The sequence below is a fragment of the Propithecus coquereli genome, unplaced genomic scaffold (genome assembly GCF_000956105.1).
Source record: "Propithecus coquereli isolate 6110/MARCELLA unplaced genomic scaffold, Pcoq_1.0 Scaffold87, whole genome shotgun sequence".
In the NCBI taxonomy this organism is placed as follows: Eukaryota; Metazoa; Chordata; class Mammalia; order Primates; family Indriidae; genus Propithecus; species Propithecus coquereli.
The window spans coordinates 4600236-4624535 of record NW_012154951.1 but is presented as its reverse complement, the minus strand read 5'-3'; positions in this window follow the sequence as shown (position 1 = coordinate 4624535).

Here is a 24300-nt window from a genome sequence, read left to right as displayed (position 1 = left end):
TAATAGATGTACATATATGGTGTATTCGTACACATAATATATACACAATATATACATATAAACACACACACAACAAGGGGGGAAAACATAAATAAGTTTTGGGACACCTATTCACAGATAGGTTTTAAATGATGTTGTAGAAGAATATTTCAAGACACGAGGCCAAGAGTAGTGGCTCACACCTATAATCCTAGCAGTTTGGGAGGCTGAGGCAGAAGGATCGCCCGAGGCCAGCCTGGGCAATAGCAATACCCTGTCCCTACAAAAAATTAAAAAATTAGCCAGGCCCGGTGGGGCACTCCTGTAGTCCCAGCTACTCAGGAGGCTGAGCCAGGAGGATCTCTTGACCCCAGGAGGTTGAAGTTACAGTGAGCTATGATTGCGCCACTGTACTCTAGCCCAGAGAACAGAGCCACACTATCTCAAAATAATATTATGAGATGTGCATTCTGGGAAATCTGCTGCAGTCATTAAAGACTGAGGTTAACGAGGTTACTGAGGAGATAGGATGCCCTCGATGGCCTATGAGTTAAGGGAGGGACAGAGCTGTGTGTTGAGTGTGACCTAATTAAAAGGACAATAGACCAATAAAAAAAAGGCATGAGAGTGTTCCTGAGTGCCTGCCTTCTTCCTTACTGGGCATGGACCTGAGGCTGAAGGGGAAAGAGCCCTTTGCACCCACGAGGTGATAAGCATGCTGACTAAAGCCGTGCGGTAAGGATGGCGAGGAGGAGCGGAGGAGGGCCAGGAAATTCTGACAACATTGGGGAGCCATCACACCACTCCTGAACTTTAACTCCAGACTCCTTATTGAGAAATTGGCCGTTTCTCTCTGGGAGCTTTTAGAATTTTCTATTTCAACAACAACAAAAAACCCGGCATACCCAGAATATGAATAACTTAAGAAACGTGCGAGATGTAGGCAAAGAACATTTTAAAATCTTACTGAAGGTCACAAAAGACTTGAACCTGTATTTTCTCCCAGTCCTCACCACAATGCTTTAAAGTGGGTATTATTTTATCTTTTTCCACCCAGTAAGATTAAGTATGTTGCTCAAGTCCACAGAGTGGCAGAGCTGAAATTCAAAGCAGATCCTCATGTTTGTGCTCTGTATAGAAACCCATGCTGGCCCAAATGAACTGATACAGATTAATGAAATGACAAAATGTGACTTTTAAGTATTTTTTTACCTGAAGATTACTATTTCATGTGCGTCCTGGCTCACAAATTATAGGCAGTTCTCCTTGGCTGTAAACACAGCATGAGTCCTATATTTGTGACAAGAATCATCTAACAGTGAAAGGAAATTTAGAGATTTTTGGAGTAGATGGTCATAAGATTGTGAAATGATGACTGATAAAATGTGCCTCAGGGCCTTTGCACTTGCTATTCTCTCTGCCTGGAAAGCACTTTCTCCAGATGCTGGCATAACTAGCTTCCTTACTCCTTCAAGAATTTGGTTAGATATTGCCATTATGAAGAGTTTTTTTCTGACCTCAGTTTAAAATTACAGGCCAGGTGCGGTGGCTCATGCCTGTAATCCTAGCACTCTGGGAGGCCGAGATGGGCGGATCGTTTGAGCTCAGGAGTTCAAGACCAGCCTGAACGAGAGCGAGATCCCGTCTCTACTAAAATATACAGAAAGAAATTAGCTGGACAACTAAAAACAATATAGACAAAATTAGCCAGGCATGGTGGCACATGCCTGTAGTCCCAGATACTCGGGAGGCTGAGGCAGTAGGATCGCTTGAGCCCAGGAGTTTGAGGTTGCTGTGAGCTAGGCTAATGCCACAGCACTCTAGCCCAGACAACAGAGTGAGACTCTGTCTCAAACAACCACAAAAAAATTACAACCTCTCCTGGCTTTATACATCCCCATGGTACTTATCACTCTCTACTCTGCTGTATAAATGACACGTTTCTCTTGTTTATCATTTCCCCATCCCGACTTCCCAAAAATGTTAGCTCCAGGATGAAGGCAGGATTACTGCCTTTTTGTCTTCTTTTCCATCAGCACTGCGAACAGTGCCTTGAACAGAATTGGTACTTAGTACTTGTTGAATAAATGCACGAATAAATGAAGCCAGATGAACACAGTGTAAACACCACTCAGAAGAGGATCTGCACTAGCAAATGAAGAGCTTGACTCCAAGGTCATCTCAAGGTGGCAGGAGAGAGGGACAGAGGAGAGAGAAAAACAGAAGAACTGTGAATATATTTATAGTTTAGTTTTACTGTACCTGTTTTTCCACTTTCCATAAAGGATTCATTCTTTCCATGTCCTTTTGTGCCTTGCTTCTGTTATTCATATTCCAGTTGCAGGATTTATCCTTGTTGTTGTGTGCAGTTGTAAATTATGTCTATTACTATAGCTGTATGGAATGCCATTGCAGAAATAATATAAAATTTATCCATTCTATTGTTTTGGACATTTGGGTGGATTCCTCTTTAGGGCTGTTTTGATCCATGCGGGTGTGACTACTTTGCCAAGTTTCAGGTGTACATGTGTAAGATTTCTATAGAAGGGCAGACACTTCTTCTGTTTTGCCAGATAATGCCAAACTGTTACCTAAAGCGGTTGCACTAATTAAGAGTCCCACCAGTAATGTACAGGAGTCACTGTTCCTCCACATCCTTGCCAACATTTGGTATTATCAAACTCTAATTTTTGCCACTCTGGTGAGAGTAAAATGGTATTTCCCTGTGGTTTTATTTTGAATTTCTCTGCTTATAAATGAAGTTGACAACCTGCTTATAAGACACAATTGTGGTTTTTTTTACTTATTTTCTTTCTTTAATATTATCATACCCTGTTTGCTCCCTGCCATCTCTATTTTCTTCATTCATGCGCATTAACAGAGGAACAGGCACATAAGTAATTTGAAAATAATTTTAACTGAACTCTGGGATGATCAGTGTTTTGTCTCCACATTTTCCTTTTTAAATCAATTCTGCTTAGTCAGTCATTAAATCTGATTTAGAATCACATACTTCAAAAGTGGAAATAATGATAGCTAACATTTGTTGAGCATTTAGTTTCCTGTGTGCTAGTCATCATGCTACGGGCTTTGCATACAAATGAATGAAAAACTTGCTATTTAAAAATAGCAACTTCCTTGTAAAAATGAGGAGTCTCTTATCTGGACATCCCTATTCTGCAGACTACCTTGGCTCAACTATGCAAAGCGAATGTGGAAGGAAATTAGATCCCGGAAGCTAGAGAGAGCCCAACTGCTGTGCCTGGTGGAGTGAGAAGAATGTGAAATTCTGGGGGAGTCACAGAGAGCAGGAATGCGGAGGAGACACGGGAGGTGGAGTGGGGGGTGCCAGTCAATACGGTGGTACAAGGATCTCAAGTTGCTGAAATGACCAAGGGATCCTTCAATTTTTAGTTCGATAATGTCTTTATTGTGCCTGTTACACAATGGCACAGTGCCTTATGAGGGTGGCTTATGTTTTTTGGGTTTTGTTTGTAAAATTTTCTCACGTGGGGCAACGAACAGCATGTCCAAGATATAGGAGGAGATTCTCATAATTAATTCTCCATGTGCCGACACTCAAAGCAAAGGTGAGCAGAAAGACGTAAGCACCTCCGCCCCCGACTCACTGTGCGAGGGGCGGGGTCTGCGGACGTTTTCTCTAAACTAAAGAGGGTGGCAATATTCTAGCTGAGCTCTAGGTCACACTTCCATTCTCTCCTCCCTTTAATCTTCACAACAATCCCGTTAGGTAAATATTAATGTTATTCGCAAACACAGTTAAGGATATCAAGGCTCGAAAAGGACAAGTAACATCCTATGAACAAAAACGGACTAGTTTATTACTGAATTTCTAATTAATTTTGCAGACTGGGAGATGCTTCCACTCCCATCACATAGAAATGCTGGGTAAAATGTGACCCCTTCCTGCTGGTTTTTAAATACATGGCCAAGCTTGAAAACAAGAAAGGAGTATCCCCAGGTTCCAGAGCAGGGAGCCGGGAGCAGGAGCTGAAAAGAAACAGTCCATGTGGGAATTGGAACTAAGGCAAACACTGCAGAGACTGGTGGTTAAAATACCCACAATCTCAGCCCCTGAGAAGTGGGGGGCTGGAACGGAGCACCCTCTCACCCCTCAGAAAGCTAGGCACCAAGAAACAGGTCATAGAGGAAGTTCTTTCATTAGCCAGCGATATAACAAGAAAGTTGACCCATCTTCCAGGGCCACGGAAAGTAAAGAAACCACTCCAACGAAAGCAGAATATCATCTTGCCCAGGCATGTGGTCTCTGTCCATGCTACCAATCAGGCACAAGAACCCATGCTGAGCAACTAATGTAAAACCGGCCTAGAATCTATAAGGTCTCAACCAAATACATGCATGTCACAGAAAATCACTCCCACCAAAGATAAGCTCACAGTAAAAAAATTGCTAAGCTCATGAAGTAGATAACTGCTGTAAGAGAAAATTAGTAAACACAACAAATCCAACAAAATTCAGAACCAAGAACTATAGATGTGAAGCAGTCTCAAAGAGACCTTAAAATCCTATAATTCAAACACATACTAATGTAAAGAAATACATATTTTAAAGAATATATTTTAAAAAGAAAGAAAAGAATATAGCACCAAGAGGTGGACTGTGAAATTTAAAAAGAAAATGCAACTGAACTTTTAGAAATAATATAATAGTCATTAAAATGAAAACTTCAGGCTGGCCCGATGGTAGTGGGTTATCAGAACTTATTAACATTAGTGTCACTAAAGTTGGTATTCAACCCCCCACTGCTAAATTTGACTGGCTTAAAAATAAATAAATAAATAAAATGAAAACTTCAGTGGACATATTATGCAATACACTAATCTGAAGAGAGAACTAAAGAACTAAATGGTAGATATGAAGAAATCATCCAAAATGCAGCTCAGAGACATAAAGAGCTCAAAAGTACGAAAAAAATTTAGGGATACCTAATATAGAATGAACAGATTCCGCACATATTTAATAGGAGTCCCAGGGGAGGAACAGAGACAACGCGAGAGAGATAGATTAGGAGTCCAGGCCAAAGCATTATGCAGGAATGGACAGAAAAAATCTTTTAGACACAAAAGTCAGAGAAATTTTACTGTTAACATTTCCTCCCCTTCCCTTTTTTTTTTTTTTGGAGACAGAGTCTGGTTCTGTCACTCTGGTTAGAGTATAGTGGCATCATCATATCTCACAGCAAACTCAAACTCCTGGGCTCAAGCAATCCTCCTGCTTCGCGCAGCCTTCCGGGTAGCTGGGACTACAGGTGTTTGCCACCACGCCCGCCAATTTTTCTATTTTTTGTAGAGATGGGGTCTCGCTCTTGCTCAGGCTGGTCTCCAACTCCTGAGCTCAGTGATCCTCCTGCCTCAGCCTTCCGGAGTGCTAGAATTACAGACTTGAGCCACCGCACCTGGGCAACATTCCCTTATTAAAAGGAATATCAAAGGTGATATCTCAGCAGGAAAGAAACCAAACCCAGAAGGAAGGTGTATAATGCAAAAAACAAATGGTAAGCCAAGAATTGATGAAAAAGTTAGTAAATCTAAACAATATTGACTGTAAAATTATAAGAATAACAATCATGATGAACTGGGATCTTTTTTAAAAGGTAGGACTGAAATATTACCCAACAAATATAAAAGATGGGAGAGAGTTTAGCAGTAAGTTCCTTGTATTGTTTGAGAAAATAAGGTTTCTTTAGATTAGATGTAAACCTTTAATCACAAATGCTAATCATTAACCACCATATAAATAGAAATGGAATGTTTAACTTCTAAACAGGGGAAGGGGAAAGAGGTGGGTGAAGAAGTGAAGAAAAAGCATGGTAAATAGAAATAAAAAACATAAAATAAGCTACATAAGGAAAAATAAGCCCAGATGTATCAATTAATCATAAGAAATATGAATGAACATAGAGAAACTCTTGCACATATTCCCAAGAAAAAATGTACCAGGATGTCCACCACAGCATTGTTTTTTCAACAGAGAAAAAAATTGAAACAGCTCAAATTCACCATCCTTAGGGGACTTCATTAAAACATTGTGGCATGTTTATAATTTGGAACTCTCTAGAAGGATTAAAAGTGAATGAAATTGATTTATATATGAAATTCATTTTTATATCAACATGGTTAGGGCCCAAAATTATAATAAGTGAAAAAAGCAAGTTGCACAATGACATATATAGTATAATGTCATTTGTTCAAATTGTTTAAACACTCAAACAATGCTACATATTGTTTATAAATAAACTATAAAAACATGGATGGGAAGGGTATTCAAACTTCTGGAATGGGGAAAGAAGGGAAAGGAGAGGTTCAATTGTATCTTTAATGTTTTATTTCTTTAAAAGTCTCTGAAGCAAAGATGACAAAAAGTAAACAATGTGTTCATTCCAGTTGGTGGTTTATCATACTCTGTGTACTTTTCTGAATGTTTAAAATTTCATAATAAAAATGCATTATTGACTCAAAATATTATAGAGCTGGAATGTCTAATAGTTAAATCAAATTTACATTTACATTATAATTAAATTAAAATTTCAGTTTCTCAGAGGCTGTAGCCACATTTCAAGCACTCAAGAGCCATACTGGTTGGTCACTACCATATTGGATAGTGCAGTTTTGGAACATTTCCATCATCACAGAGAGTTCTGTTGGGCAGTCATAGAGCCTCAGGGCACCCCACCTCACATCGCTTCTCATTTTTCATACTGTAAATAGATATTAATGATAGTGATATGCACAATATAGACCCAATATGCACTGAATATAGACCCCTTTGGGAATTTGGTTAAGTGTTGGTGTTGTGTTGTGCTGTGTTTTGTCAAATTACTTGAAGTTCCTAAAAGGCTGATGTCCAGTTAATTGAGATTTCCCTCTAGTATGTCAACTGATAATAGCCAGAGTAATTTAAAACTCGTGATAATGATAGGGCTGTTCCAGCCACTATATGTTTGATTCCCCAACTATTTCAATTCCACCCAGTGACTTGCCAAGGTATAAATCTGGTAAAATTAACACAAAGAGGGACATTTCTCAGATTTTCTCATTTACTAAAGTAAATGCTGTAAACAGTTATCTGAATGGCCAATATTTCACTAGGAATTTCAACATTAACGACAACAAAAACCCATTACCAAAGCATTGAGAAGGTTGGAAAAAAGAGCATTGGCTTCACGAAGGGAGAGACTTGAGATTTTGCCCTCAGACCAAACAAAGAATTACTGCAGGCCATTAACTTCTTTTCATTTGGGCTTTAATTGGCTTTCTCCCCGAACGAATTTTCCTGAATCTCCTCTAACTGTCTAATCAAGGATGAACCGTGAAATACACCAAAGCAAAAGTGATCTGGGTTCTGTATGTAGATGGCTCCCAAAATACAGATGTTTTACCAGTCATCGTCAGGTTAACATATGCGAAATCCTTTGGGTTACAGAGGCTATGGGGGACATAAAACCACTGATCATATCCTCCCAGGTAGCAAGTCAATTTCAATACTGTGACTCCATGAATGTGTGAGATATATTCATTCATTCATTCATTTAACAGTAATGTTTCTGAGCACCTATTAGGTCAGGCACTGCCCTAAGAGATACAGCAATACAGAGACAGATATGGTCCCTGTGCTCGTGTTGCTGCTAACGCACAGGGCAGAGCTGTCGTCCTGGCCTACGGTACAAGGCAATTTGTGAGAGCATCCTAGCCAACCACAGATGCTAACAGAGAGCTTTGAGACTTGGCAAATTGTGGAGTCAGGTTCTCTTTGTATTAAGAAATAGAATTGGGGTCTTTGGAAAAGGTAAAGCTAAATTTCTTCCAAAATTCCAAAGTCATTTGAAAGTCTCAGTGAAGAAAATCCCACCTGTGAGCCATGCCTGTGGTTTTTATTAAACACCCAGATCTCCCTAATCTTGCTGGGATAAGTATACAGTCACCGCCTTAGAGACTTTCTGAGGAAGACCTGAATTCTAACAAAAGGGTCTAATTAAAAGGAGAAATGAGATGTTCCACTGTGGTGTAAGTCTGAACATGACGCATGCGGAGTAGGAGAGAAGAAAGCACAGTGGGTGGAGCCAACGACCCTGAGTGGCTCCTTTGCTTCAGGAGCCATTTACCCATCACTCATTCAGCTCTCCCAACAACCCTGCACCCCTATTTTACCATGGAAGAAAACAAAGCTCAGAGAGGGGCCTTCTCCAAGGCCACGAACTAAGGAGTTGAGGCTACAACCCAGGTGTGCCAGCTTCACCTTGGCGACCCTTAATCCACCTTGTCTGACTTTTGGGTAAGGATAACCTCAAAGGTTCTTTCCACTGTCTCTGTGTCAATGAGTGTACCCCGTCATTCAGTGTGAACCCAAAGAGAAGTCATGAGAAACATTTAAGCTACCGATAATTAAGAGATTTGAACTATAAACCAAAATGAGCATTGTTTCATGAGTCTCTTTTCATTACTTTCAAGTTTTATTCACTTGATAAGGTAAAGAGAGAATAAAACAATCAAGAAGGCTTTCAAGTTCCTCAATACCCAGGTTGCAATAACATCTTTTTTATCATTGTGTTTTGCAGAAAGATTAAGTATTAAATTATAAAACTAATCTCTTCAGATATTAGGAATAATGTCAACTTTGATAAATCTTTGCTCACTATGAAGATTGCTTTCAAAATGACCTGACCCAACTTAATGAATAATTTTACAATTGATTTTTCTGGCAGAGACACTAAAGAATGAAAGACAAGTCCTCCCAAGATAGTCTTGGGAGGAAAAATTCCTTCTCCCTGAGACCTTTATTTCACCTTAGGTTGCCGTGACTGGCTATGACAGGGACATTCCACCATTCGTCCCTGTTAGTTCTTGATGGACTGGATTTATAGCTTTTGAAATAAATGCTATTTATTTTGATGCAACAATATATATCCTAATCCCTGCCCAACAAAGGATGCTTCTGGGCCCAAACCTGGGCCACACACTAGGGATACAGAGGCCAACAGTGCATGGCCCTTACCCTGATGGAACTTAAGGCCTGGTGGCAGAGGCCTCAGATGGAGAATCAGCTGCAGTGTGAGAAATGCTCTGGAAATCCAGAGGAAGGACTCTTTCCTCATACGGGGTGGTCAGGGACACTCTTCAGAGAAGTAAAGTAAGCACAGGAAGAGCAAAGTCCAGGAGCAGAGAGATAGCATGGCACCTTCAGGGAACTGCCTGCATCTGAGCAATATTTGGGCACTAGTTTACCAGAAGCCAAAAGGAGCAGCTCTCATTTCCATATAGAAACACAGTGAATGCAACAGCCAACCAACCTATACAAGTATGTATTATTGTATTGGTGATGAAAACACCATAGGAGCCATTGTGGTAAGAAAATGTCATAATTTTCTGAAATATTGAACACCCCTCGGGTAAGTCCTCAACACACCAAAGTGTAATCAGCACTAAATTTATGTAGTATTTGCTTTTCTAGAAAATTCAGTGTATGGTGTATATTAAAACTGTGCAAAACACATTCACTATGTAAAAAGAGAGTTATGTTCTAGATGCAGATAATTAAGGCCGTTCATTCACCTATATAGAATGTCGGAGGTGGGGGAACATTCAAAGGTCACACAGGATTAGGGGGAATTCTTTCTTTGGAGACAGGATCTCACTCTGTCATGCGGGCTGGAGTGCAGTGGTGTCATCATAGCTCACTGCGACTTCCAGCTCTTGGGCAAAAGCGATCCTCCTGCCTCAACCTGCCGAGTAGCTTGGTCTACAGGCACGCACCACTGCACTGGGCTAATTTTTTTTTTTTTTTTAGTAGAGACGGGGTCTCACTCTTGCTCAGGCTGGCCTCCTGGCCTCAAGAGATCCTAGGGAGAATTCTTTAATGTGTAGAATTGAGGACACCTAGTATCACTGTCCCCCGTATACTAGATGCCTTAGCACACCACAAATTACAAAAACTCCCCAGGCAGTGGAACCACTTTTGTTGACAGAGGTTAATGTTCCTGGTCTCTATGTCCACTCCTTCCTGCCCCTTCCCCATGGGAGGAGAAGTGACTTTGATTGGCAAGTCTGAGAGAACTTCACCCCTTCTCGTCTGGAGTCAGCATGCTACAGGATACATGCAATCCGAATCATTCTCCAGGAGGACAGGAAAGCTTGAAAATGTCCAGTTTTGCCCAGGACTGCTGGATGAGTTAACTCTAGGAAAAACAGTAAGCTCATCTGGCTAAAGGTTTAAAGCCGCTTTCTCTAATCAAGATTGTCAGTAATACAGCTGACTTTCTTGCCCTTCATCTGTCTGTCTCCTGAGTCTTGTTTCTCAATTGCTTGGAAGAAGGATTGGAGTAAGAAAAGGAAGTTGTTTATTGTGCCTCCACGCACACCACATTTGGAGAAAGGGATGGTGATTGTTACTACTAGGAAGGATGGGGCCTTCCAGAATGAGTGAGTGGGGTGAGTCATGAAGAGGCCTGCAGATCTCGCCAGGGAAAGCTGTGCTTTGCAAACTGTGCTTCTCAGAGCCAGGTTCTGGAGAGGCCTCTCCGGGGTTCCAGCAGAGGAGATAAGGGAAGGGAAAGTGCCGGCCACTATTTCAACCATAGCAACTGTGGTTTTCTGTGTTTTCTACTGGGCTTGGATGTACATAAAATTTTATTTGTTAAAAAAAAAAAAAGACGTTCCACTGCAAGGAAAAAAAAGTTTGAAAACATCTGATCTAAGATGGGCAGAGAAGAGAGCAACTCACAAAGGGGAGAGGAGAGTGATAAGGATATGCCAAAAATGCAAGAGGAAGGAGGAACATTTGCAGCCCAGGAAGCCTGAGGAATGGGACTTTTCAAGCGAGAGGGAGTGGCCAGAGGAAGGTCATGTAAGACGAGGACAGAGAGTGACCACTTCATCTATTCACAATGCAATCTTGGCAGGCACAGGCTCCAGGCAGTGCCAAAGGTCCAAATGCCAGTGGATTAAGAGGCAAGTTAAGAAGTGAGGAAGTTGAAGCCGTCTCCAGTGTGGAGATGATGGAGACTGGCTGGTATCAGTTTCCACAGTGCCTACGTGCTGTCGAAAGGGTCCATGCACAAAGGAAATTCAATCACTGCAATGTGCTGAACAATAGATATTATTCGTGGCAGAAGTGGAGAAATCCTTCTTCAAAAAGAGTGGCCAAAACAGGAGGCACAGGGGCTGGGAAGAATACAACAGCTAACCCTTGCCTTGCCTTCTTCCCTGGAAGGCCTGGTGTTGGGTTTTGTTTTGTTTTGTTTTTTCCTATTGAAGAGAACATTAATCTTTCTGGGAAGTCCGTGTATCAGATGGGAGCTGAGTTAACAATGCCTCCTCTGTTTCTAGCACAGTAATGAACGTCGAATCAGCAGGAGACAAATGACTTCTCCTCCCCCATATTCCATATCCTGCTGGTAGCAAGGACATAAAAGCTGCTGACTGGCTGCCTAATGGCCCGTGGAAGTCACGGAGGTGACATCGTTAGTGTCGGAGACCTCAAAAGGGCTCCTTCCTTCATTCTTAGACCCAGAGAAAAGTAGAGAGGAACCAGGAAGCAACAGCTAGGCAAAATGAAATCTCCTTAAGTTAGGAAACACTGGAGAAGTTACAGGGGGGAAAATTATGCATCATAATTTTCATTGCCCCAAATGCGGCTCTGAAATTCAAATTATGTTTGACCACCCCCACACGAGGACATGGTGAGCGGTCAGAAATGCTCGCATGATCTGCTGAACTCCACTGGACAAAAGACCTACGAGAGGCACTTTGGATCGCTGATCACTGGAAGAAACAAAGACGCATGTTCTTCTGCTGGCTCTGCCTCTGGTCTCATAAGCAACCCTGTTCCACCATTTGCATTTCAGTGTCTTCTTCCACTCACCAGCAAAACCGGTTTGCAGGCCACCATGTGGATAACTCCTTAGAGCCTGCTAGGTGTTCCAAAGGAGATTGAAAGGTCAGATGGGAAAGGTGCTCCCTGGACTTACTAGGTCTTATACTTGTACCGACCTTGAGGGAATTATCACTCATTTTATAGATGGAAAAATTGAGGCAAGAGAAGATAGGTCACTGGCATAAGGTCCTTCAGCTGATAAGTGACAGGGCTGAGTCAAGCACCCAGGTACATCTGGCTCTAAAACATATGAAAGAAATGATGAGTGGATGAGTAATAATTAAGTGAATGATAAAGGAATTATTAATTAACATTATTATATAGAAGGGCTGTCCGGAAAGTATCCAGCCATGTAACTGTTCTTGTTATATTAACAATGGCTGGATACCTTCTGGACAGCCCTCATTTTTTAGAAATGTTAAGTCCCATTAGGGACTTTTGACTTTTGTTTCTTTCCCTACTTTCAGAGTCACTTCTTTGTCCATAAACAACTGTTAGCCAGACAGTCTTGTTAATGGTCAGAGATTTAGTGCTCAAAAAGCGATAACCAGGCAAGTTCTGGCACCTTCTTCCTGTGGTGCAATAAACTGTGCAAGATTTGTAAATTTTAAAATAGCCATAAACCATAGAAAATATTAAGTGGAGAGCAGAGAAAGAACATCATATCATGGTTAAATACATTTCGATATATCCACAAAATGGAATGCAATGCAACCATTAAAAAATATGATATGAAAGAGTTATGAATGGCATATTATAATGTTAGGTGGGAAAAATGTGTGTATGTATAGACATTATTAATAATCATTGCCTTTGGGAGATGGGATTATGGATAACTTTTTCTTCTTTTTTGTGCTTTCTTCTGTTTCCAAACTTTCCTTCAATTAGGATTCATAATTTTCAGAATTAAAAAATATGTCAAACCTTCCATTGTCGTTGAGGGCTGACAAAAAGGCAGTCCATAGGAGTTCATCTTTCTGTTGGGCACAGTGTGTTCAGAAACCTCAATACATCTTCTCCTCCCGTTCTCCATGGACACCCTGACTCTTTGGGGCATGGTTTCCCCGCGTACAACATCACACCATTTTGTTTGACCCTTGAATGCACTTGGCTAGAGGCTTGTGGCTTCCAGAAGGCACCACTGAAGTTAGCTTCCTTCCTGCCTTGGAGTTTTCCACAGTCAGAGCTTAGAACAAGGGGAGAGAGCCATACACAGAGCCCAGTGAAGTAGCTCCAGGGGTTTGCTCGTTTCCCGAGGAAGCCCCCAGAGCCTGCTCCAGCACTCCCAAGGAGATCACTGCCTCCCTCTCACTGGCCCCACAAAAGTGACTTCGGGATTATTTTACAGAGCTCTGCTCCATGTCTCTTTGGAGCCCCTCGACCACTCTTACCCTGTTTAACATGAGCAAACTGAGGATCCAAAGGTTCTGTGAGTTCCCAAGGATCCATGGCTCAAAAAAGGGGAGAAGTAGAATCTGAACCTCAAGCCTTTTGGTCCTAACTCCCTACTGCTCTCCAGTGTAGCATTCTGCTGCCTGGGGGCTCCGTTGAGAGACATGTCCTAAAGGGCTTCATGGGCCACCAGGAGCCATCCTAGCCTTAAGGATCATCACTCTGGTCACAAACAGCTCCTTTGGTGACAAAGTGTTAACCAGTGTCCAATGCTGACTTTCCTTGGAGGGAACCTAAATCCCAGAATGGCAGCCAATGCCTATGGCAAAGCTGAATCAGACCCACCAATAACCCCAGTGATAATTTCTAAAAATGGATTTATGCCTCTTATATGGAGGAAAAAACAGTCACGTGAGCATAAGTTCTCTGAAAAGGAATGTGGAGGAAAAAGACTTTATTCCAGTAAATAGACACAGCCTTTCAGGTAAAACAAAGGTGCTTTCCAAAGAGCAGAGAGGATTCTGGTTTTATAGCAAAAGTTCCTGCTCAGCTTCCCAATCAGGTTTGTTTATGCAATTGAAAGATTCAAACTTGCTTAGTTCTGATTGGTCAATACACTGAGCCCTGATTGGTCAAGGCAAGTTAGTTCTGATTCGTTGGTTCAGGTGACCTCTGAAAGTCCCAAAGATAAAATAGGTGTGTATTTTGGGGAACTCAAAGTACATGTGTGAGCTCTTGTCAGCAAATAGCTATTTGACTCTACTTTAAATGTAGGTCCAGTTAGCCATGCAGGATACATCTGGAGGAGTTGGCTCTTTCTGGTTCACATTTGTTTACCCAATAGCAACTCAACATCATTACTTGTCAGGGAAATGAAAATTGAAATCATTCTGAGATAATCACTGTGCATTCACCAGGGTGGCTAAAATTTTAAAGACTGAGAGTACCAAATGGTAGCAAGGAAGTAGGGCAATAGAATGTTCAAACATTGCAGATGAAAAGATAAACTGGCCCAACCACTTGGTTAAATCATTTGGCACTATCTGCTACAAACATATGCTTCTCTAAGACTTGGCAAATCCACTCCTAGGTATAAACTCAAGAGAAATGAATGCCTACATCCACTCAAATATGTATACATGAATGAGCACAGTAGCTTCATAATTAAAGCTAATTAGCAGCCGAAAACAGGAAATAACCCAATAGCCATTGACAGGAGAATGAATAAATTGTGGTGTATCCATACAATGGAATACTACACAGCAGTAAAAGAAAGAACAAACAACTGCTGCACAGAATGACAGGGATGAATCACACAGTGTGTTGAATGAAGGAAGCCCACACAAAAGAGTGGTACATAGTGCACATGATTCAGATCACACAGCTCATGCTAGTTGGTGAGAATGAATTGTTGCATACATACATACATTTTTAGGAATTTTCCAAGCCAATTGTTAAATACAGGCTTTATTAGAAATTAAATTATGTAAACTTACAACTAAATACTCAAAACTCTTTACTTCCTAATTATTTTACTACCTTTTTACTCTTATCTATGCAATTGATGTTATTTACATCTATTGTATCTGTTTGGTGGAAATACTATATAATCGTGTCCTACTGTACATCTGTTTTGAATTCTATGTTCAAAACCTCACCTTGAGAGCTTCAAATCAATGGTGGTGATTGCCAGGGAAATTGACAAAGGTAGAAATCAGGGCTTTCTTCTTCTTTTTAAAAAAATTCTGGGGCACCAGCCGTCAAACATTTATCGGTACACCACTGCTATGATTCCAGCTGTGTGAAGCTCATGATAGGAAAAGCTCATATATGAGTGTTAGAAGTCAGAAAGGAGATTACCTGGGGTGGGCATTGGGGGGCTCCTGCCTGGGAACCTTCCAGGGTGATGGTAGTAATACTCTACATTTTTTTCATGGTTGTGATTCTATGGGTGTAAACATGTATGCACATCATACAAGTGATACCTCAATTTTAAAAATAAATTTTAAAAGTTTTTCAAAACAGTTACTCTGAAGGGAGCTCCTCCATAGGAAGTTGGGAGGTTTGGCGTCCTTACAAAATCTGTTCTATCTTTGTGATGCAACCTGAGTCATGAGGACCCTGGGAGGAAAGAGAGTCTGCAGTAACAATTTCCCGTGACTAGACTACAAGCTTGGAGAACAGGTCCTGCACTGGGTTAAACTTTGTAATTGGCAGATAGTGCCCCTGAGTGCAGATAATAATAAGGATGGCTGAGGTCTTTTACTGAGCACTGTTTTAAGTGCTTTACATGGGTTAACTCATTTAATACCCTCCAAACCTGAAGGATTTTATGATTCTCATTTTTCAGATAAGATAACCGAGGTTAAAGGCGTTACTCTAGGTCACACAGCTGGGAGGTGACAGAATCAGAATTTCAACCCAATGAACCTGCCTCCCATGACTATGTTAATCTTTACACACTTCTGACAATAAACAATAAAAATAAGCTATTAAGTTTTTAATTAATTTGCACCGGATAACCCGGCATGGCCCCCCTTTTGGGTCAACACTACCTGTACCTGTGAAAAGAGATACATAGATGAAGGTTCAAACAGGTGGCCTCAGGGACTTGCATGCCTACGCTTTATTGCAACGTGGCAGGCACATTCTAGGACTTATCTGATGTGAAGTTAAACTAATGTGCAATAAATATAACTAATTGGAAATGATCCAAAAGGGGAAACTCAACTGGCGGTTTCAGAGGTGCAGCTTGGTCGACTGTGCCAAGGGAGGCTCCCTGTTCCATCAGGGGGACGGGAATTCAGAGATAACGCGTTATAACACATTATCACTGAACTCGCCAAGTCGTGTCAGCCCTGGCGAGAGAAATATCGAAGTCCTAATGTGTGGCCCACGGCCCCTGTGCATTAATTACCCTGGCCTCACCCTGTCTGAGCGTGTGCTTCTCCTCAAACACAAAAAAATTCTGCAGCAGGACCTGTGCACAGTGAAATCCACTCACCTCTCTGAATTAGTCCGGGGTGATTTATGGAGTCAATTAGCCAGATCTGGAAGGTGCTTTACAAATAACGGAGACCTTGCTTTTATGGGTGAGAAGACTGACATTCAGAGAGAGGTTGTCTAAAGGGATCCCCATGAAATAGGTAAGAGGATTCTGTCTTCAGACCTACCCATTTAGTCTGTTGTCCTGCCCAATGAGTTTGGTGCCAAAAAGTGCTTCTCTAGTGTCTAAGATCATGCCCTTTGTGTTACGACCACAGCCTCTGTGAAAGTCCTATGCCACCATAACTGCTCAGTCTCAGCAATATTCATTGAGTGCCAACAAAATCTGAGAAAGCAAACCAGAGCCCGTCTCGGGTTGCAGGTGGGAGCAGAGCTGTGCAGGGCAGTGTGGGAGGACTGCACAGATCCAGCTACTGGAGCCGCGGCCGGAGCTCGAGGGAGGGTGGGGCAGAGCCTTGTAGGATCCTGGCAGGGTGCACGTCCCATCTCCTCTCAGCCTTTCTCCAAACCCTCATACAATCTTTCGTCTTCCTGTATCCTGTCTCTTCTCTTCTCCATCTTACTCCTATTTCCCTCTGTCCTCATGAGAGAACAGAAATAAACTGGAAAGATGCAGTGAGAAACGGGTGGGTTCTACCTGAGACCCTAACCAACTTAATCATCTATCAAATGGGGAGTCTCATGGGATGATTAAAGGGTTTAGAAGACGCCATGTATATGTAAATGTATGCACACATACACTGCTTTATAAAAGTATGATATACTTACCAAGGAAAAAAATAATAAACCATCTCCTACATCATCTCCATCCTCACTCTTCCCCTAACTCCAGGAAAAGAGATCAGGATTCTAATATGGGAATTTTACCACTGGTCCCCAAAAAAGGATTTTTTGGGTTTTCAGGGCCCCTGATCTCTCAGTCTTTACATAAGATGGTCCCCTGGCCTGGAACTACTTTCTCCTTCCCTTTCTTTACCTGGCTGATTCCTACTAATACATGAAGACTCAGCCCGAGTGTCCCTTCTTCCTAGAAACCACCCCTTATCAAGAAACCCTACCCTTTCCAGAGTCCCAGAGCTGACTTCTTTCTAATCACACCCATAAGGTCTAGGACACAGACATGTCATTGGGAGTTTCTACTTTGCAGTCCTTTTCCCAGCAGTGTCTTCTGAAGGGGTGACCTCCATTAACCACTGCGTCCACAAGTCTACCTGGCACCGAGTAGGTGCTTGTGGGTGAATATTCTCAAGTCCAAAACAGAGCTGTAACAAAAAAATTTTTTAAAAACCAAGAACAGGACCATAAAATGTACTGATTCATACTGAAGTGTTAGTGACTTAAAATTGCTTTTCCCTGTGACTTTGCTTAAAGGAGGATGAAGGAAAAGGCAACACAGAAAGATGAACTGCTAGTGGTGAAACTTCTGGTACTAATGGGAGATAGAGAAGCACCAGATGAGATCTTTCTAAGGGTCCTGAGGTAAGAGACACAGTTTTTCCAACTGGAAGGAACCTACGAGGTGATCAGATTTCACTTGTTTTTCAACTGTGCTCTGCAGATTCCTAGAGATTCCTGGGAAAGCACGGGGTGCTGCTGGGAAGAAAAGATGAGGGTTGGAGGCTGCGGCTGGCTCCAGATTCCCCTCCCCCAGTCAAGAAGGGAAGCTCTGCTACTGTTTTCTGTTCTGTTCTTGTATGCAAGATTTTGTTTGAAGAAAGGGTTCTATTGCAAAAAAAAAAAAAAAAAAAAAAAGATCTAGTCCAATTCACCCATTTTGTAGATGAAGACAATGAAGCTCAGAAAGTTAATACCAGTTGCCCAAAATAACATAGTAGGTGGTCAGAACTTTCTATTCTCCCACCAGTGCTTATTTCACTACCTGTGTAGTTACCCAAAGCACACTGTACGTGCAGCTGGCTGCCCCCGGGGGCAGGAGGGTCTACCTGCAGATTCTACACCTCTGGGCCGAGTCCTCTGGCCAAAGCCTCCCCAGCCCCTTTCCTTAAAGAAGAGGGGAAGGTTGACATGGTGAAGTTACTGGATCTTGCTATTCCCTTTTGTAGATGATAAAAATGGGCACAGATTCTGCAGCTTATCCTTAGTAGGACCCAGGCCTTCCTGACTCTACCGTCGCACACAGCCGAGGGCTCGCAGTGTGCCGCGGACATCACCCGTTGAAGGAGCTCAGAGGACCCTGACTTCGGGCTGGAGTCATTGGGAGAAACACGCAGGGGAGGGCGGGATGGCCCGATGAGGGGTGGGAGCAGAAGCCCACGCCCATCCAAAGTGAGAGAAAAGGGGGGTGGGGGTCGAAAAAAACAAACAAACAAAACCAAAAAACAAAGTGAGAGACAACATCACAGCCAGAGTGAGCTTCAGAATTACAACAGCTGCTTCCTGAGCCTCTGAGAACCGTTTCTGTGATCATTCATTCCTCCCGCTAAGGCCATTTGAAATAATTCTCTCCCTAAGTGTTACGGTCCTTCCAGGTCCTTATATCAAATTAAATGTCACCTACTGACTCAGCCAAAGGAGCAACACCAGTAAAAAGCACAAAGGATTCTATCATCCCGGGGGACGTTTTCTTTATTTGTGTCTTCTGGAAACCAGCTGACATAAGACAATAGTCCTTCAGGATTTACCACCAACTGGGGCCGCAAATTATCACAGGTGCCTGCTGAAAGCCCAAGACAAAACTCTCCCCAGAGAGAAAATAAACAAGAGCTATTTCATTTTATGTGGATCCCGACTCTTAAAGTGCCCTTCTCTTCTAATAAGACGTTGTGCATTTTTTCGTCATGCCTCTAGTTTGTCCACATTATTGTTACTGTGGGAAATGCAGCCCTGGGGACTGAACCCAAATTTGCAGCCAACTGGAGCGTGTGAGGCACGCTTAAAAGAAATAATAGTAACAGCTAGTGCTACTCCAAATACTTTACGTGGGACAATGTATTTAATCCACACGAGAATCCGATGGGGTGGATACGATCCTCATTTTACAGTGAAGGGGACAGAGAGGTTAAGCCACTTGTCCAAGGGCACACAGTTGGTGAAGGCAGGGAAGACTTCAAACCCAGGCAGTCCGAGTCCAAAGCCACAGGCTTAACTACCATGCTGCAGTCTCAGCGCTCAGCACAACTGCAGGTCGGGGTGCCTCTGCCTCTGTGTGCAGAACATGCAGAATGGTGAGAAGATCAGGCATCAGGAACTTTGCTGACTTCTCTTAGAAAGTTCCTCTGGGCAGGGACCAATGAGAGTTTGAAGCCTGACTCTGACTTTTACTAGCAATATGACCTTGAGCTTTCTCTCTTTGAGACCTTTCCTAATGAGTGAGATGAAGATGCTAGTAGGAGCCGTTTCTGGGAGCCCTTGCTAAGGGTGGAGGAGTGAGCACACCACGAGCAGTCAGCTACTGGGCATGCCTTCTCCATCCCCCTGCGCCTGCCCCACTCCCAGCCTTTCTGAACTAAAAGCTGCTTTCCTGAAATTCCTACCATTTGATGCTGCTTATATCTCATATTCGTTTGCTAGGGTTGCTGTAACACAGCACCAAAAACTGGGTGCCTTAAACACAGAAATGTATTGTCCTATCGCTCTGGAGGCTGGAAGTTCAAGATCAAGGTGTCGGCAGGGTGGATTCCTTCAGAGGGCTGTGAAGGAGAATCTGTTCCAGGTGTCTCTCCTGGCTTCCGGTGGCCTCAGGCACTCCTTGGAGATGACATTCTCCCTGTGTCTTCATTGCATCTTCGCTCTATCTTGTCCGTCTCATCAGTGTTGGTGTCTAAATTTCCCCTTTTTATAAAGACACTAGTCATATCGGATCAGGAAACACTCTAATGACCTCAACTTAGTCATCTGCAAAGACCCTATTCCCAAACAAGATCCCATACACAGGTATCAGGGGGTTAGGACTTCAACAGCTTTTTTTTTTTAATAGACAAGACCTCTGTCACCCAGTAGTGTGATCATAGCTCACTGCAGCCTCCAACTCCTGTGCTCAAGCAATCTTCTTGCTTCAGCCTCCTGAGTACCTAGGCTTATAGAGAGCCACCGTGCCTGGCTAATTTTTTAATTTTTTTGTAGAGATGGGTGTCTCGCTATGTTGTTCAGACTGGTCTCGAACTCCTGGCCTCAAGCGATCATCCTGCTTTGTCCTCCCAAAGCGCTGAGATTACAAAGGCATGAGCCACCTCACCCAGCCAGACTTCAACATCTTATTGGGGGACACATTTGACCTATAACATGCCCTGTGGAATTATGCCAAAGAAGTCACCTTCCTGCACCAAACCTCAGTAGCTGGAGCACTTGGACACAGCCATAATGTCTCCTGTTAGTCTCCCCTCCCTGCCTGGAGAGACCCTTCTTATAGCCACAATTTCCAGATGGCTCAGAGTCTCAGGCCCTTTCCCTCCGGGCACCCTCAACCTGCACAGGATCCCTTTTTAAATGCCAGTCTCCATGGGCAGCATGTCCCGGGGGTGGGGGACACAACGAGTCCTCCACTTCCCAAGAAAAAGAAACTCTCATTCAAATTAATGCAGCCCATCCAGCTGGTTTCCCCTCGCCTATCCAGGCTGTTGAATTTTTGAACCCAGGTGCAAAAGTTTACATTTAAAACTAATTGGTTGAAATCTAATGATCCCAAACAATTTGAATCTGGATTCTGACATCTGTTGTATCTCCCAGCCCTCTCAGTACTGTTTCATCTCGGAGTTTTATCAGCATTCCTTCCCTGCCCTTCTTCCCAAGCCATCAGGAAGAACATTGAGAGTATGCACCCCCTCAAAGAGGGTGACTCCACCCCAAGGGGGCAAAAAGCTTTTTATTCTTTTTGTATTAAGCACAGATTTGCATATAGTACATAAACAGATATACAGTATATCATCTGTGGTGTTGAAATTTCATAATTAGGGTGAGTATTCAGGAAAAACAATAAGGGTTTTTAGGGGAATGATAATTTTTTTTTAAAGCGTAAGAAATACTAGTCTAAAGGATAAAGCTCTGGACATCACATGAGTCCACTGGAAATCTCCCCAGAGCCGCCGACGCCCTCAGAATGGCCTGGTTATCACTGTGACGGAGGCTTCCACCTCGATCGAGGCCAGCTGATCATTTCCAGATAGGTAGCAATCCAGAGATGTTTTCACGTATTCTAAGACATTGCACAACAATGCTGTCAGAAACTAACAAAGAGGACACATAGATTAACAATTCCCTCAAACTGTAAATGGTCGTTGAACCATTCATCAATTCATTCATTCATCCAACACATATTTATTGAGTGACTACAATACGGTGGGCAGTGTTCCAGGAGCTGGGGAAAAGACAACGAACAAAATAGATTAGAACAACAGTCTCCACCTTCACGGAGCTTACAGTGTAGAAAGGGTTGAGATGAGGGGAAGACAGTTATTAAACAAATAAACAAAAATTAAACTGTATTGTCAGATGGACATGAAGTGTCATGAAGAAAAAAAGCCCCATAAAAGCTGTGGTCCTAGAGGGTTTTTAGGGAGGTGAAATCATTCTCTATGACACTGTCACAATGGATGCATGTCATTAGGCATTTGTTAAAACCCACAGAGCTGTACAACACCAAGAGTGAACCCAAATGTAAAGTATGGACTATAGTTAATAATGTTATCAGTATTGGTTCATTAATTGTAACACATGTACTACATTAATACAAGATATTAATAATAGAGGAAATGGGGGGCAGAGTAGAGGTGGGGAGGTATGTTGAACTCTATGTATGATCTGCTCAATTATTCTGTAAATCTAAAACTGTATTAAATAAACAGTCTATTAATTTTTTTTAGAGCTGCAGTCTGAATCCATGCAAAAATACAGAGAAAAGAAAGAGGGCACCACCAGTATGTTTGCAATGCGAAAGTTTGGCAAGAAGAAAGTTGAAAGGGATGTGGGTATGAGCGGAATTGACTTGGGCCAGGGGAAATGAATCCACATGCCAATAGGAGTCAGGTGAAATAGTGCAACGAGGAAGAACCCAGAGGAAATCGATTCCGGCAGATGATGTGGGACAATGAGAGCAGAAAACTCAAAGCAGCAGCTCACAGCAGTTTTGAAAAGAGCATTAATCATAAAATATAAAAGCCACAACTACACAAGGAGGGGAAAGGAAAGAAGCCAAGTTGTGTTCAATTTTAAAGGGAAGTTCAGGGCTAGAAACAAGGGAGATGGCGATCAATGCACATAGCAGAATTTAGGAATTAGGAGGTGAGAGGAAATTGCATGCAATTTTTAATACCCTTCTCCCAGACACGATTTCCAGCTTACAACTAATTAGAATTAGCTTTATGAGTTTTCCCAGCTATACTGAACTATGATAAATAATAATGAAGAAACGGAACATTTATTATACCTAGATTAATTCATCACAGGAGTCTAAACAGTTGACAAGTTTCTCATCACAGAGACTTTAAGAGCCACAAGCTTGCAATAACATGAGATTTATGAGGAAGCAACCAGACCTCATGGGACGGCTGAAAGCCGGGGTGACTCCGTCATCCCATGAACCACACAAGGGGACACTGTGTCTCCATTGCCTATGTGTCCTGAAGAGCACTAGGGACTGCCAGATACACAAAAGGGGGCACAACCCCTGCCCCTGCCCTTAGAGGGATTACTGTCTTATTGGAAAGACTAGACTTGCTCACCTGAAATAAAAAGAGAATAAAAGTGAATACAATAGTGTTCCACTGAGCAGGATAGACAATGAGTGCATGTTGTGTCCCCCCAAAATTCATATGTTAAAGCCCTGATCCCCAGTGTGATGATATTTGGAGGTGGGGCCTTTGGGAGGTAATTAGCATTCGATGAGGCCAAGAAGGTGGAGCCCCGTTATGGGATTAGTGCCCTTGTAAGGAAATGAAGGGACTGGACTTTCTGTCTCTCTCTCTCCGCCCCCCATACACCCCCCATATGAGGATACAGCAAGAAAGCATCTTCTGCAAACCAGGAAGAGAGCCCTCACCAGGAACTAAATCAGCTGGCACTCAGGACCGTGAGGAATGAATATCTATTGTTCAAACCACTCAGTCTATGGTTTTTTTTTTGTTTTTGAGACAGAATCTCACTCTTTTGCCTGGGCTAGAGTGCCGTGGCATCAGCCTAGCTCACAGCAACCTCAAACTCCTGGGCTCAAGCGATCCTTCTGCCTCAGCCTCCCAAGTAGCTGGGACTACAGGCATGTGCCACCATGCCCGGCTAATTTTTTCTATATATTTTTAGTTGTCCGATTAATTTCTTTCTATTTTTAGTAGAGACGGGGGTCTCGCTCTTGCTCAGGCTGGTCTCGAACTCCTGAGCTCAAACAATCCGCCCGCCTCGGCCTTCCAGGGTGCTAGGATTATAGGCGTGAGCCACCGCACCCGGCCAGTCTATGGTTTCTTTGTTGTAGCACCCAAAACTATAGCTCAAAGTAAAAAGGAAGGGCAGATTAAGTGGGTTCAGATGAGCTTCAGCTTTCTCTCCAACAAGAGGAAGTTTATATATTGAACAAGGAATGGAAACTTCAGGATGTTAGGACAATGGCAGCAATCAAGGGACCCAAGGATGTCACTAAGATAGGGACACCGACCAGATCAGTAGTTCTCAAATGAGAGAGGCAACCTCACATCACACACCCCCAAACTTACAATCTCCTCTCCCTGTGTTTAGCCGTCTTCCCTTCTTCCCAAAGCACCCTCAGCCTTCCTCTGCCCTTCTCTATGTGCTACACCACCTTCAAAACCAAGTTCAAATTCCATCTCTGCTGACAAACCTAACATTGATATCATCTTTTGCAGAATTCCATCAATACACATGATCTATATGATTTACGTAGTGTCCTCGTAGGCAACACACTGTGGCAGACAGCACTGAATTTGCAATATATCTGGATTCCATTGGAGATCCACTTCTCACCAGCTATGTTATCTTGGGTGGATTATTTAGCACCCCCGACCCTCAGTTTCCTGATTTGCGAAATGGGAAAAATGAGAGGATTCAAAG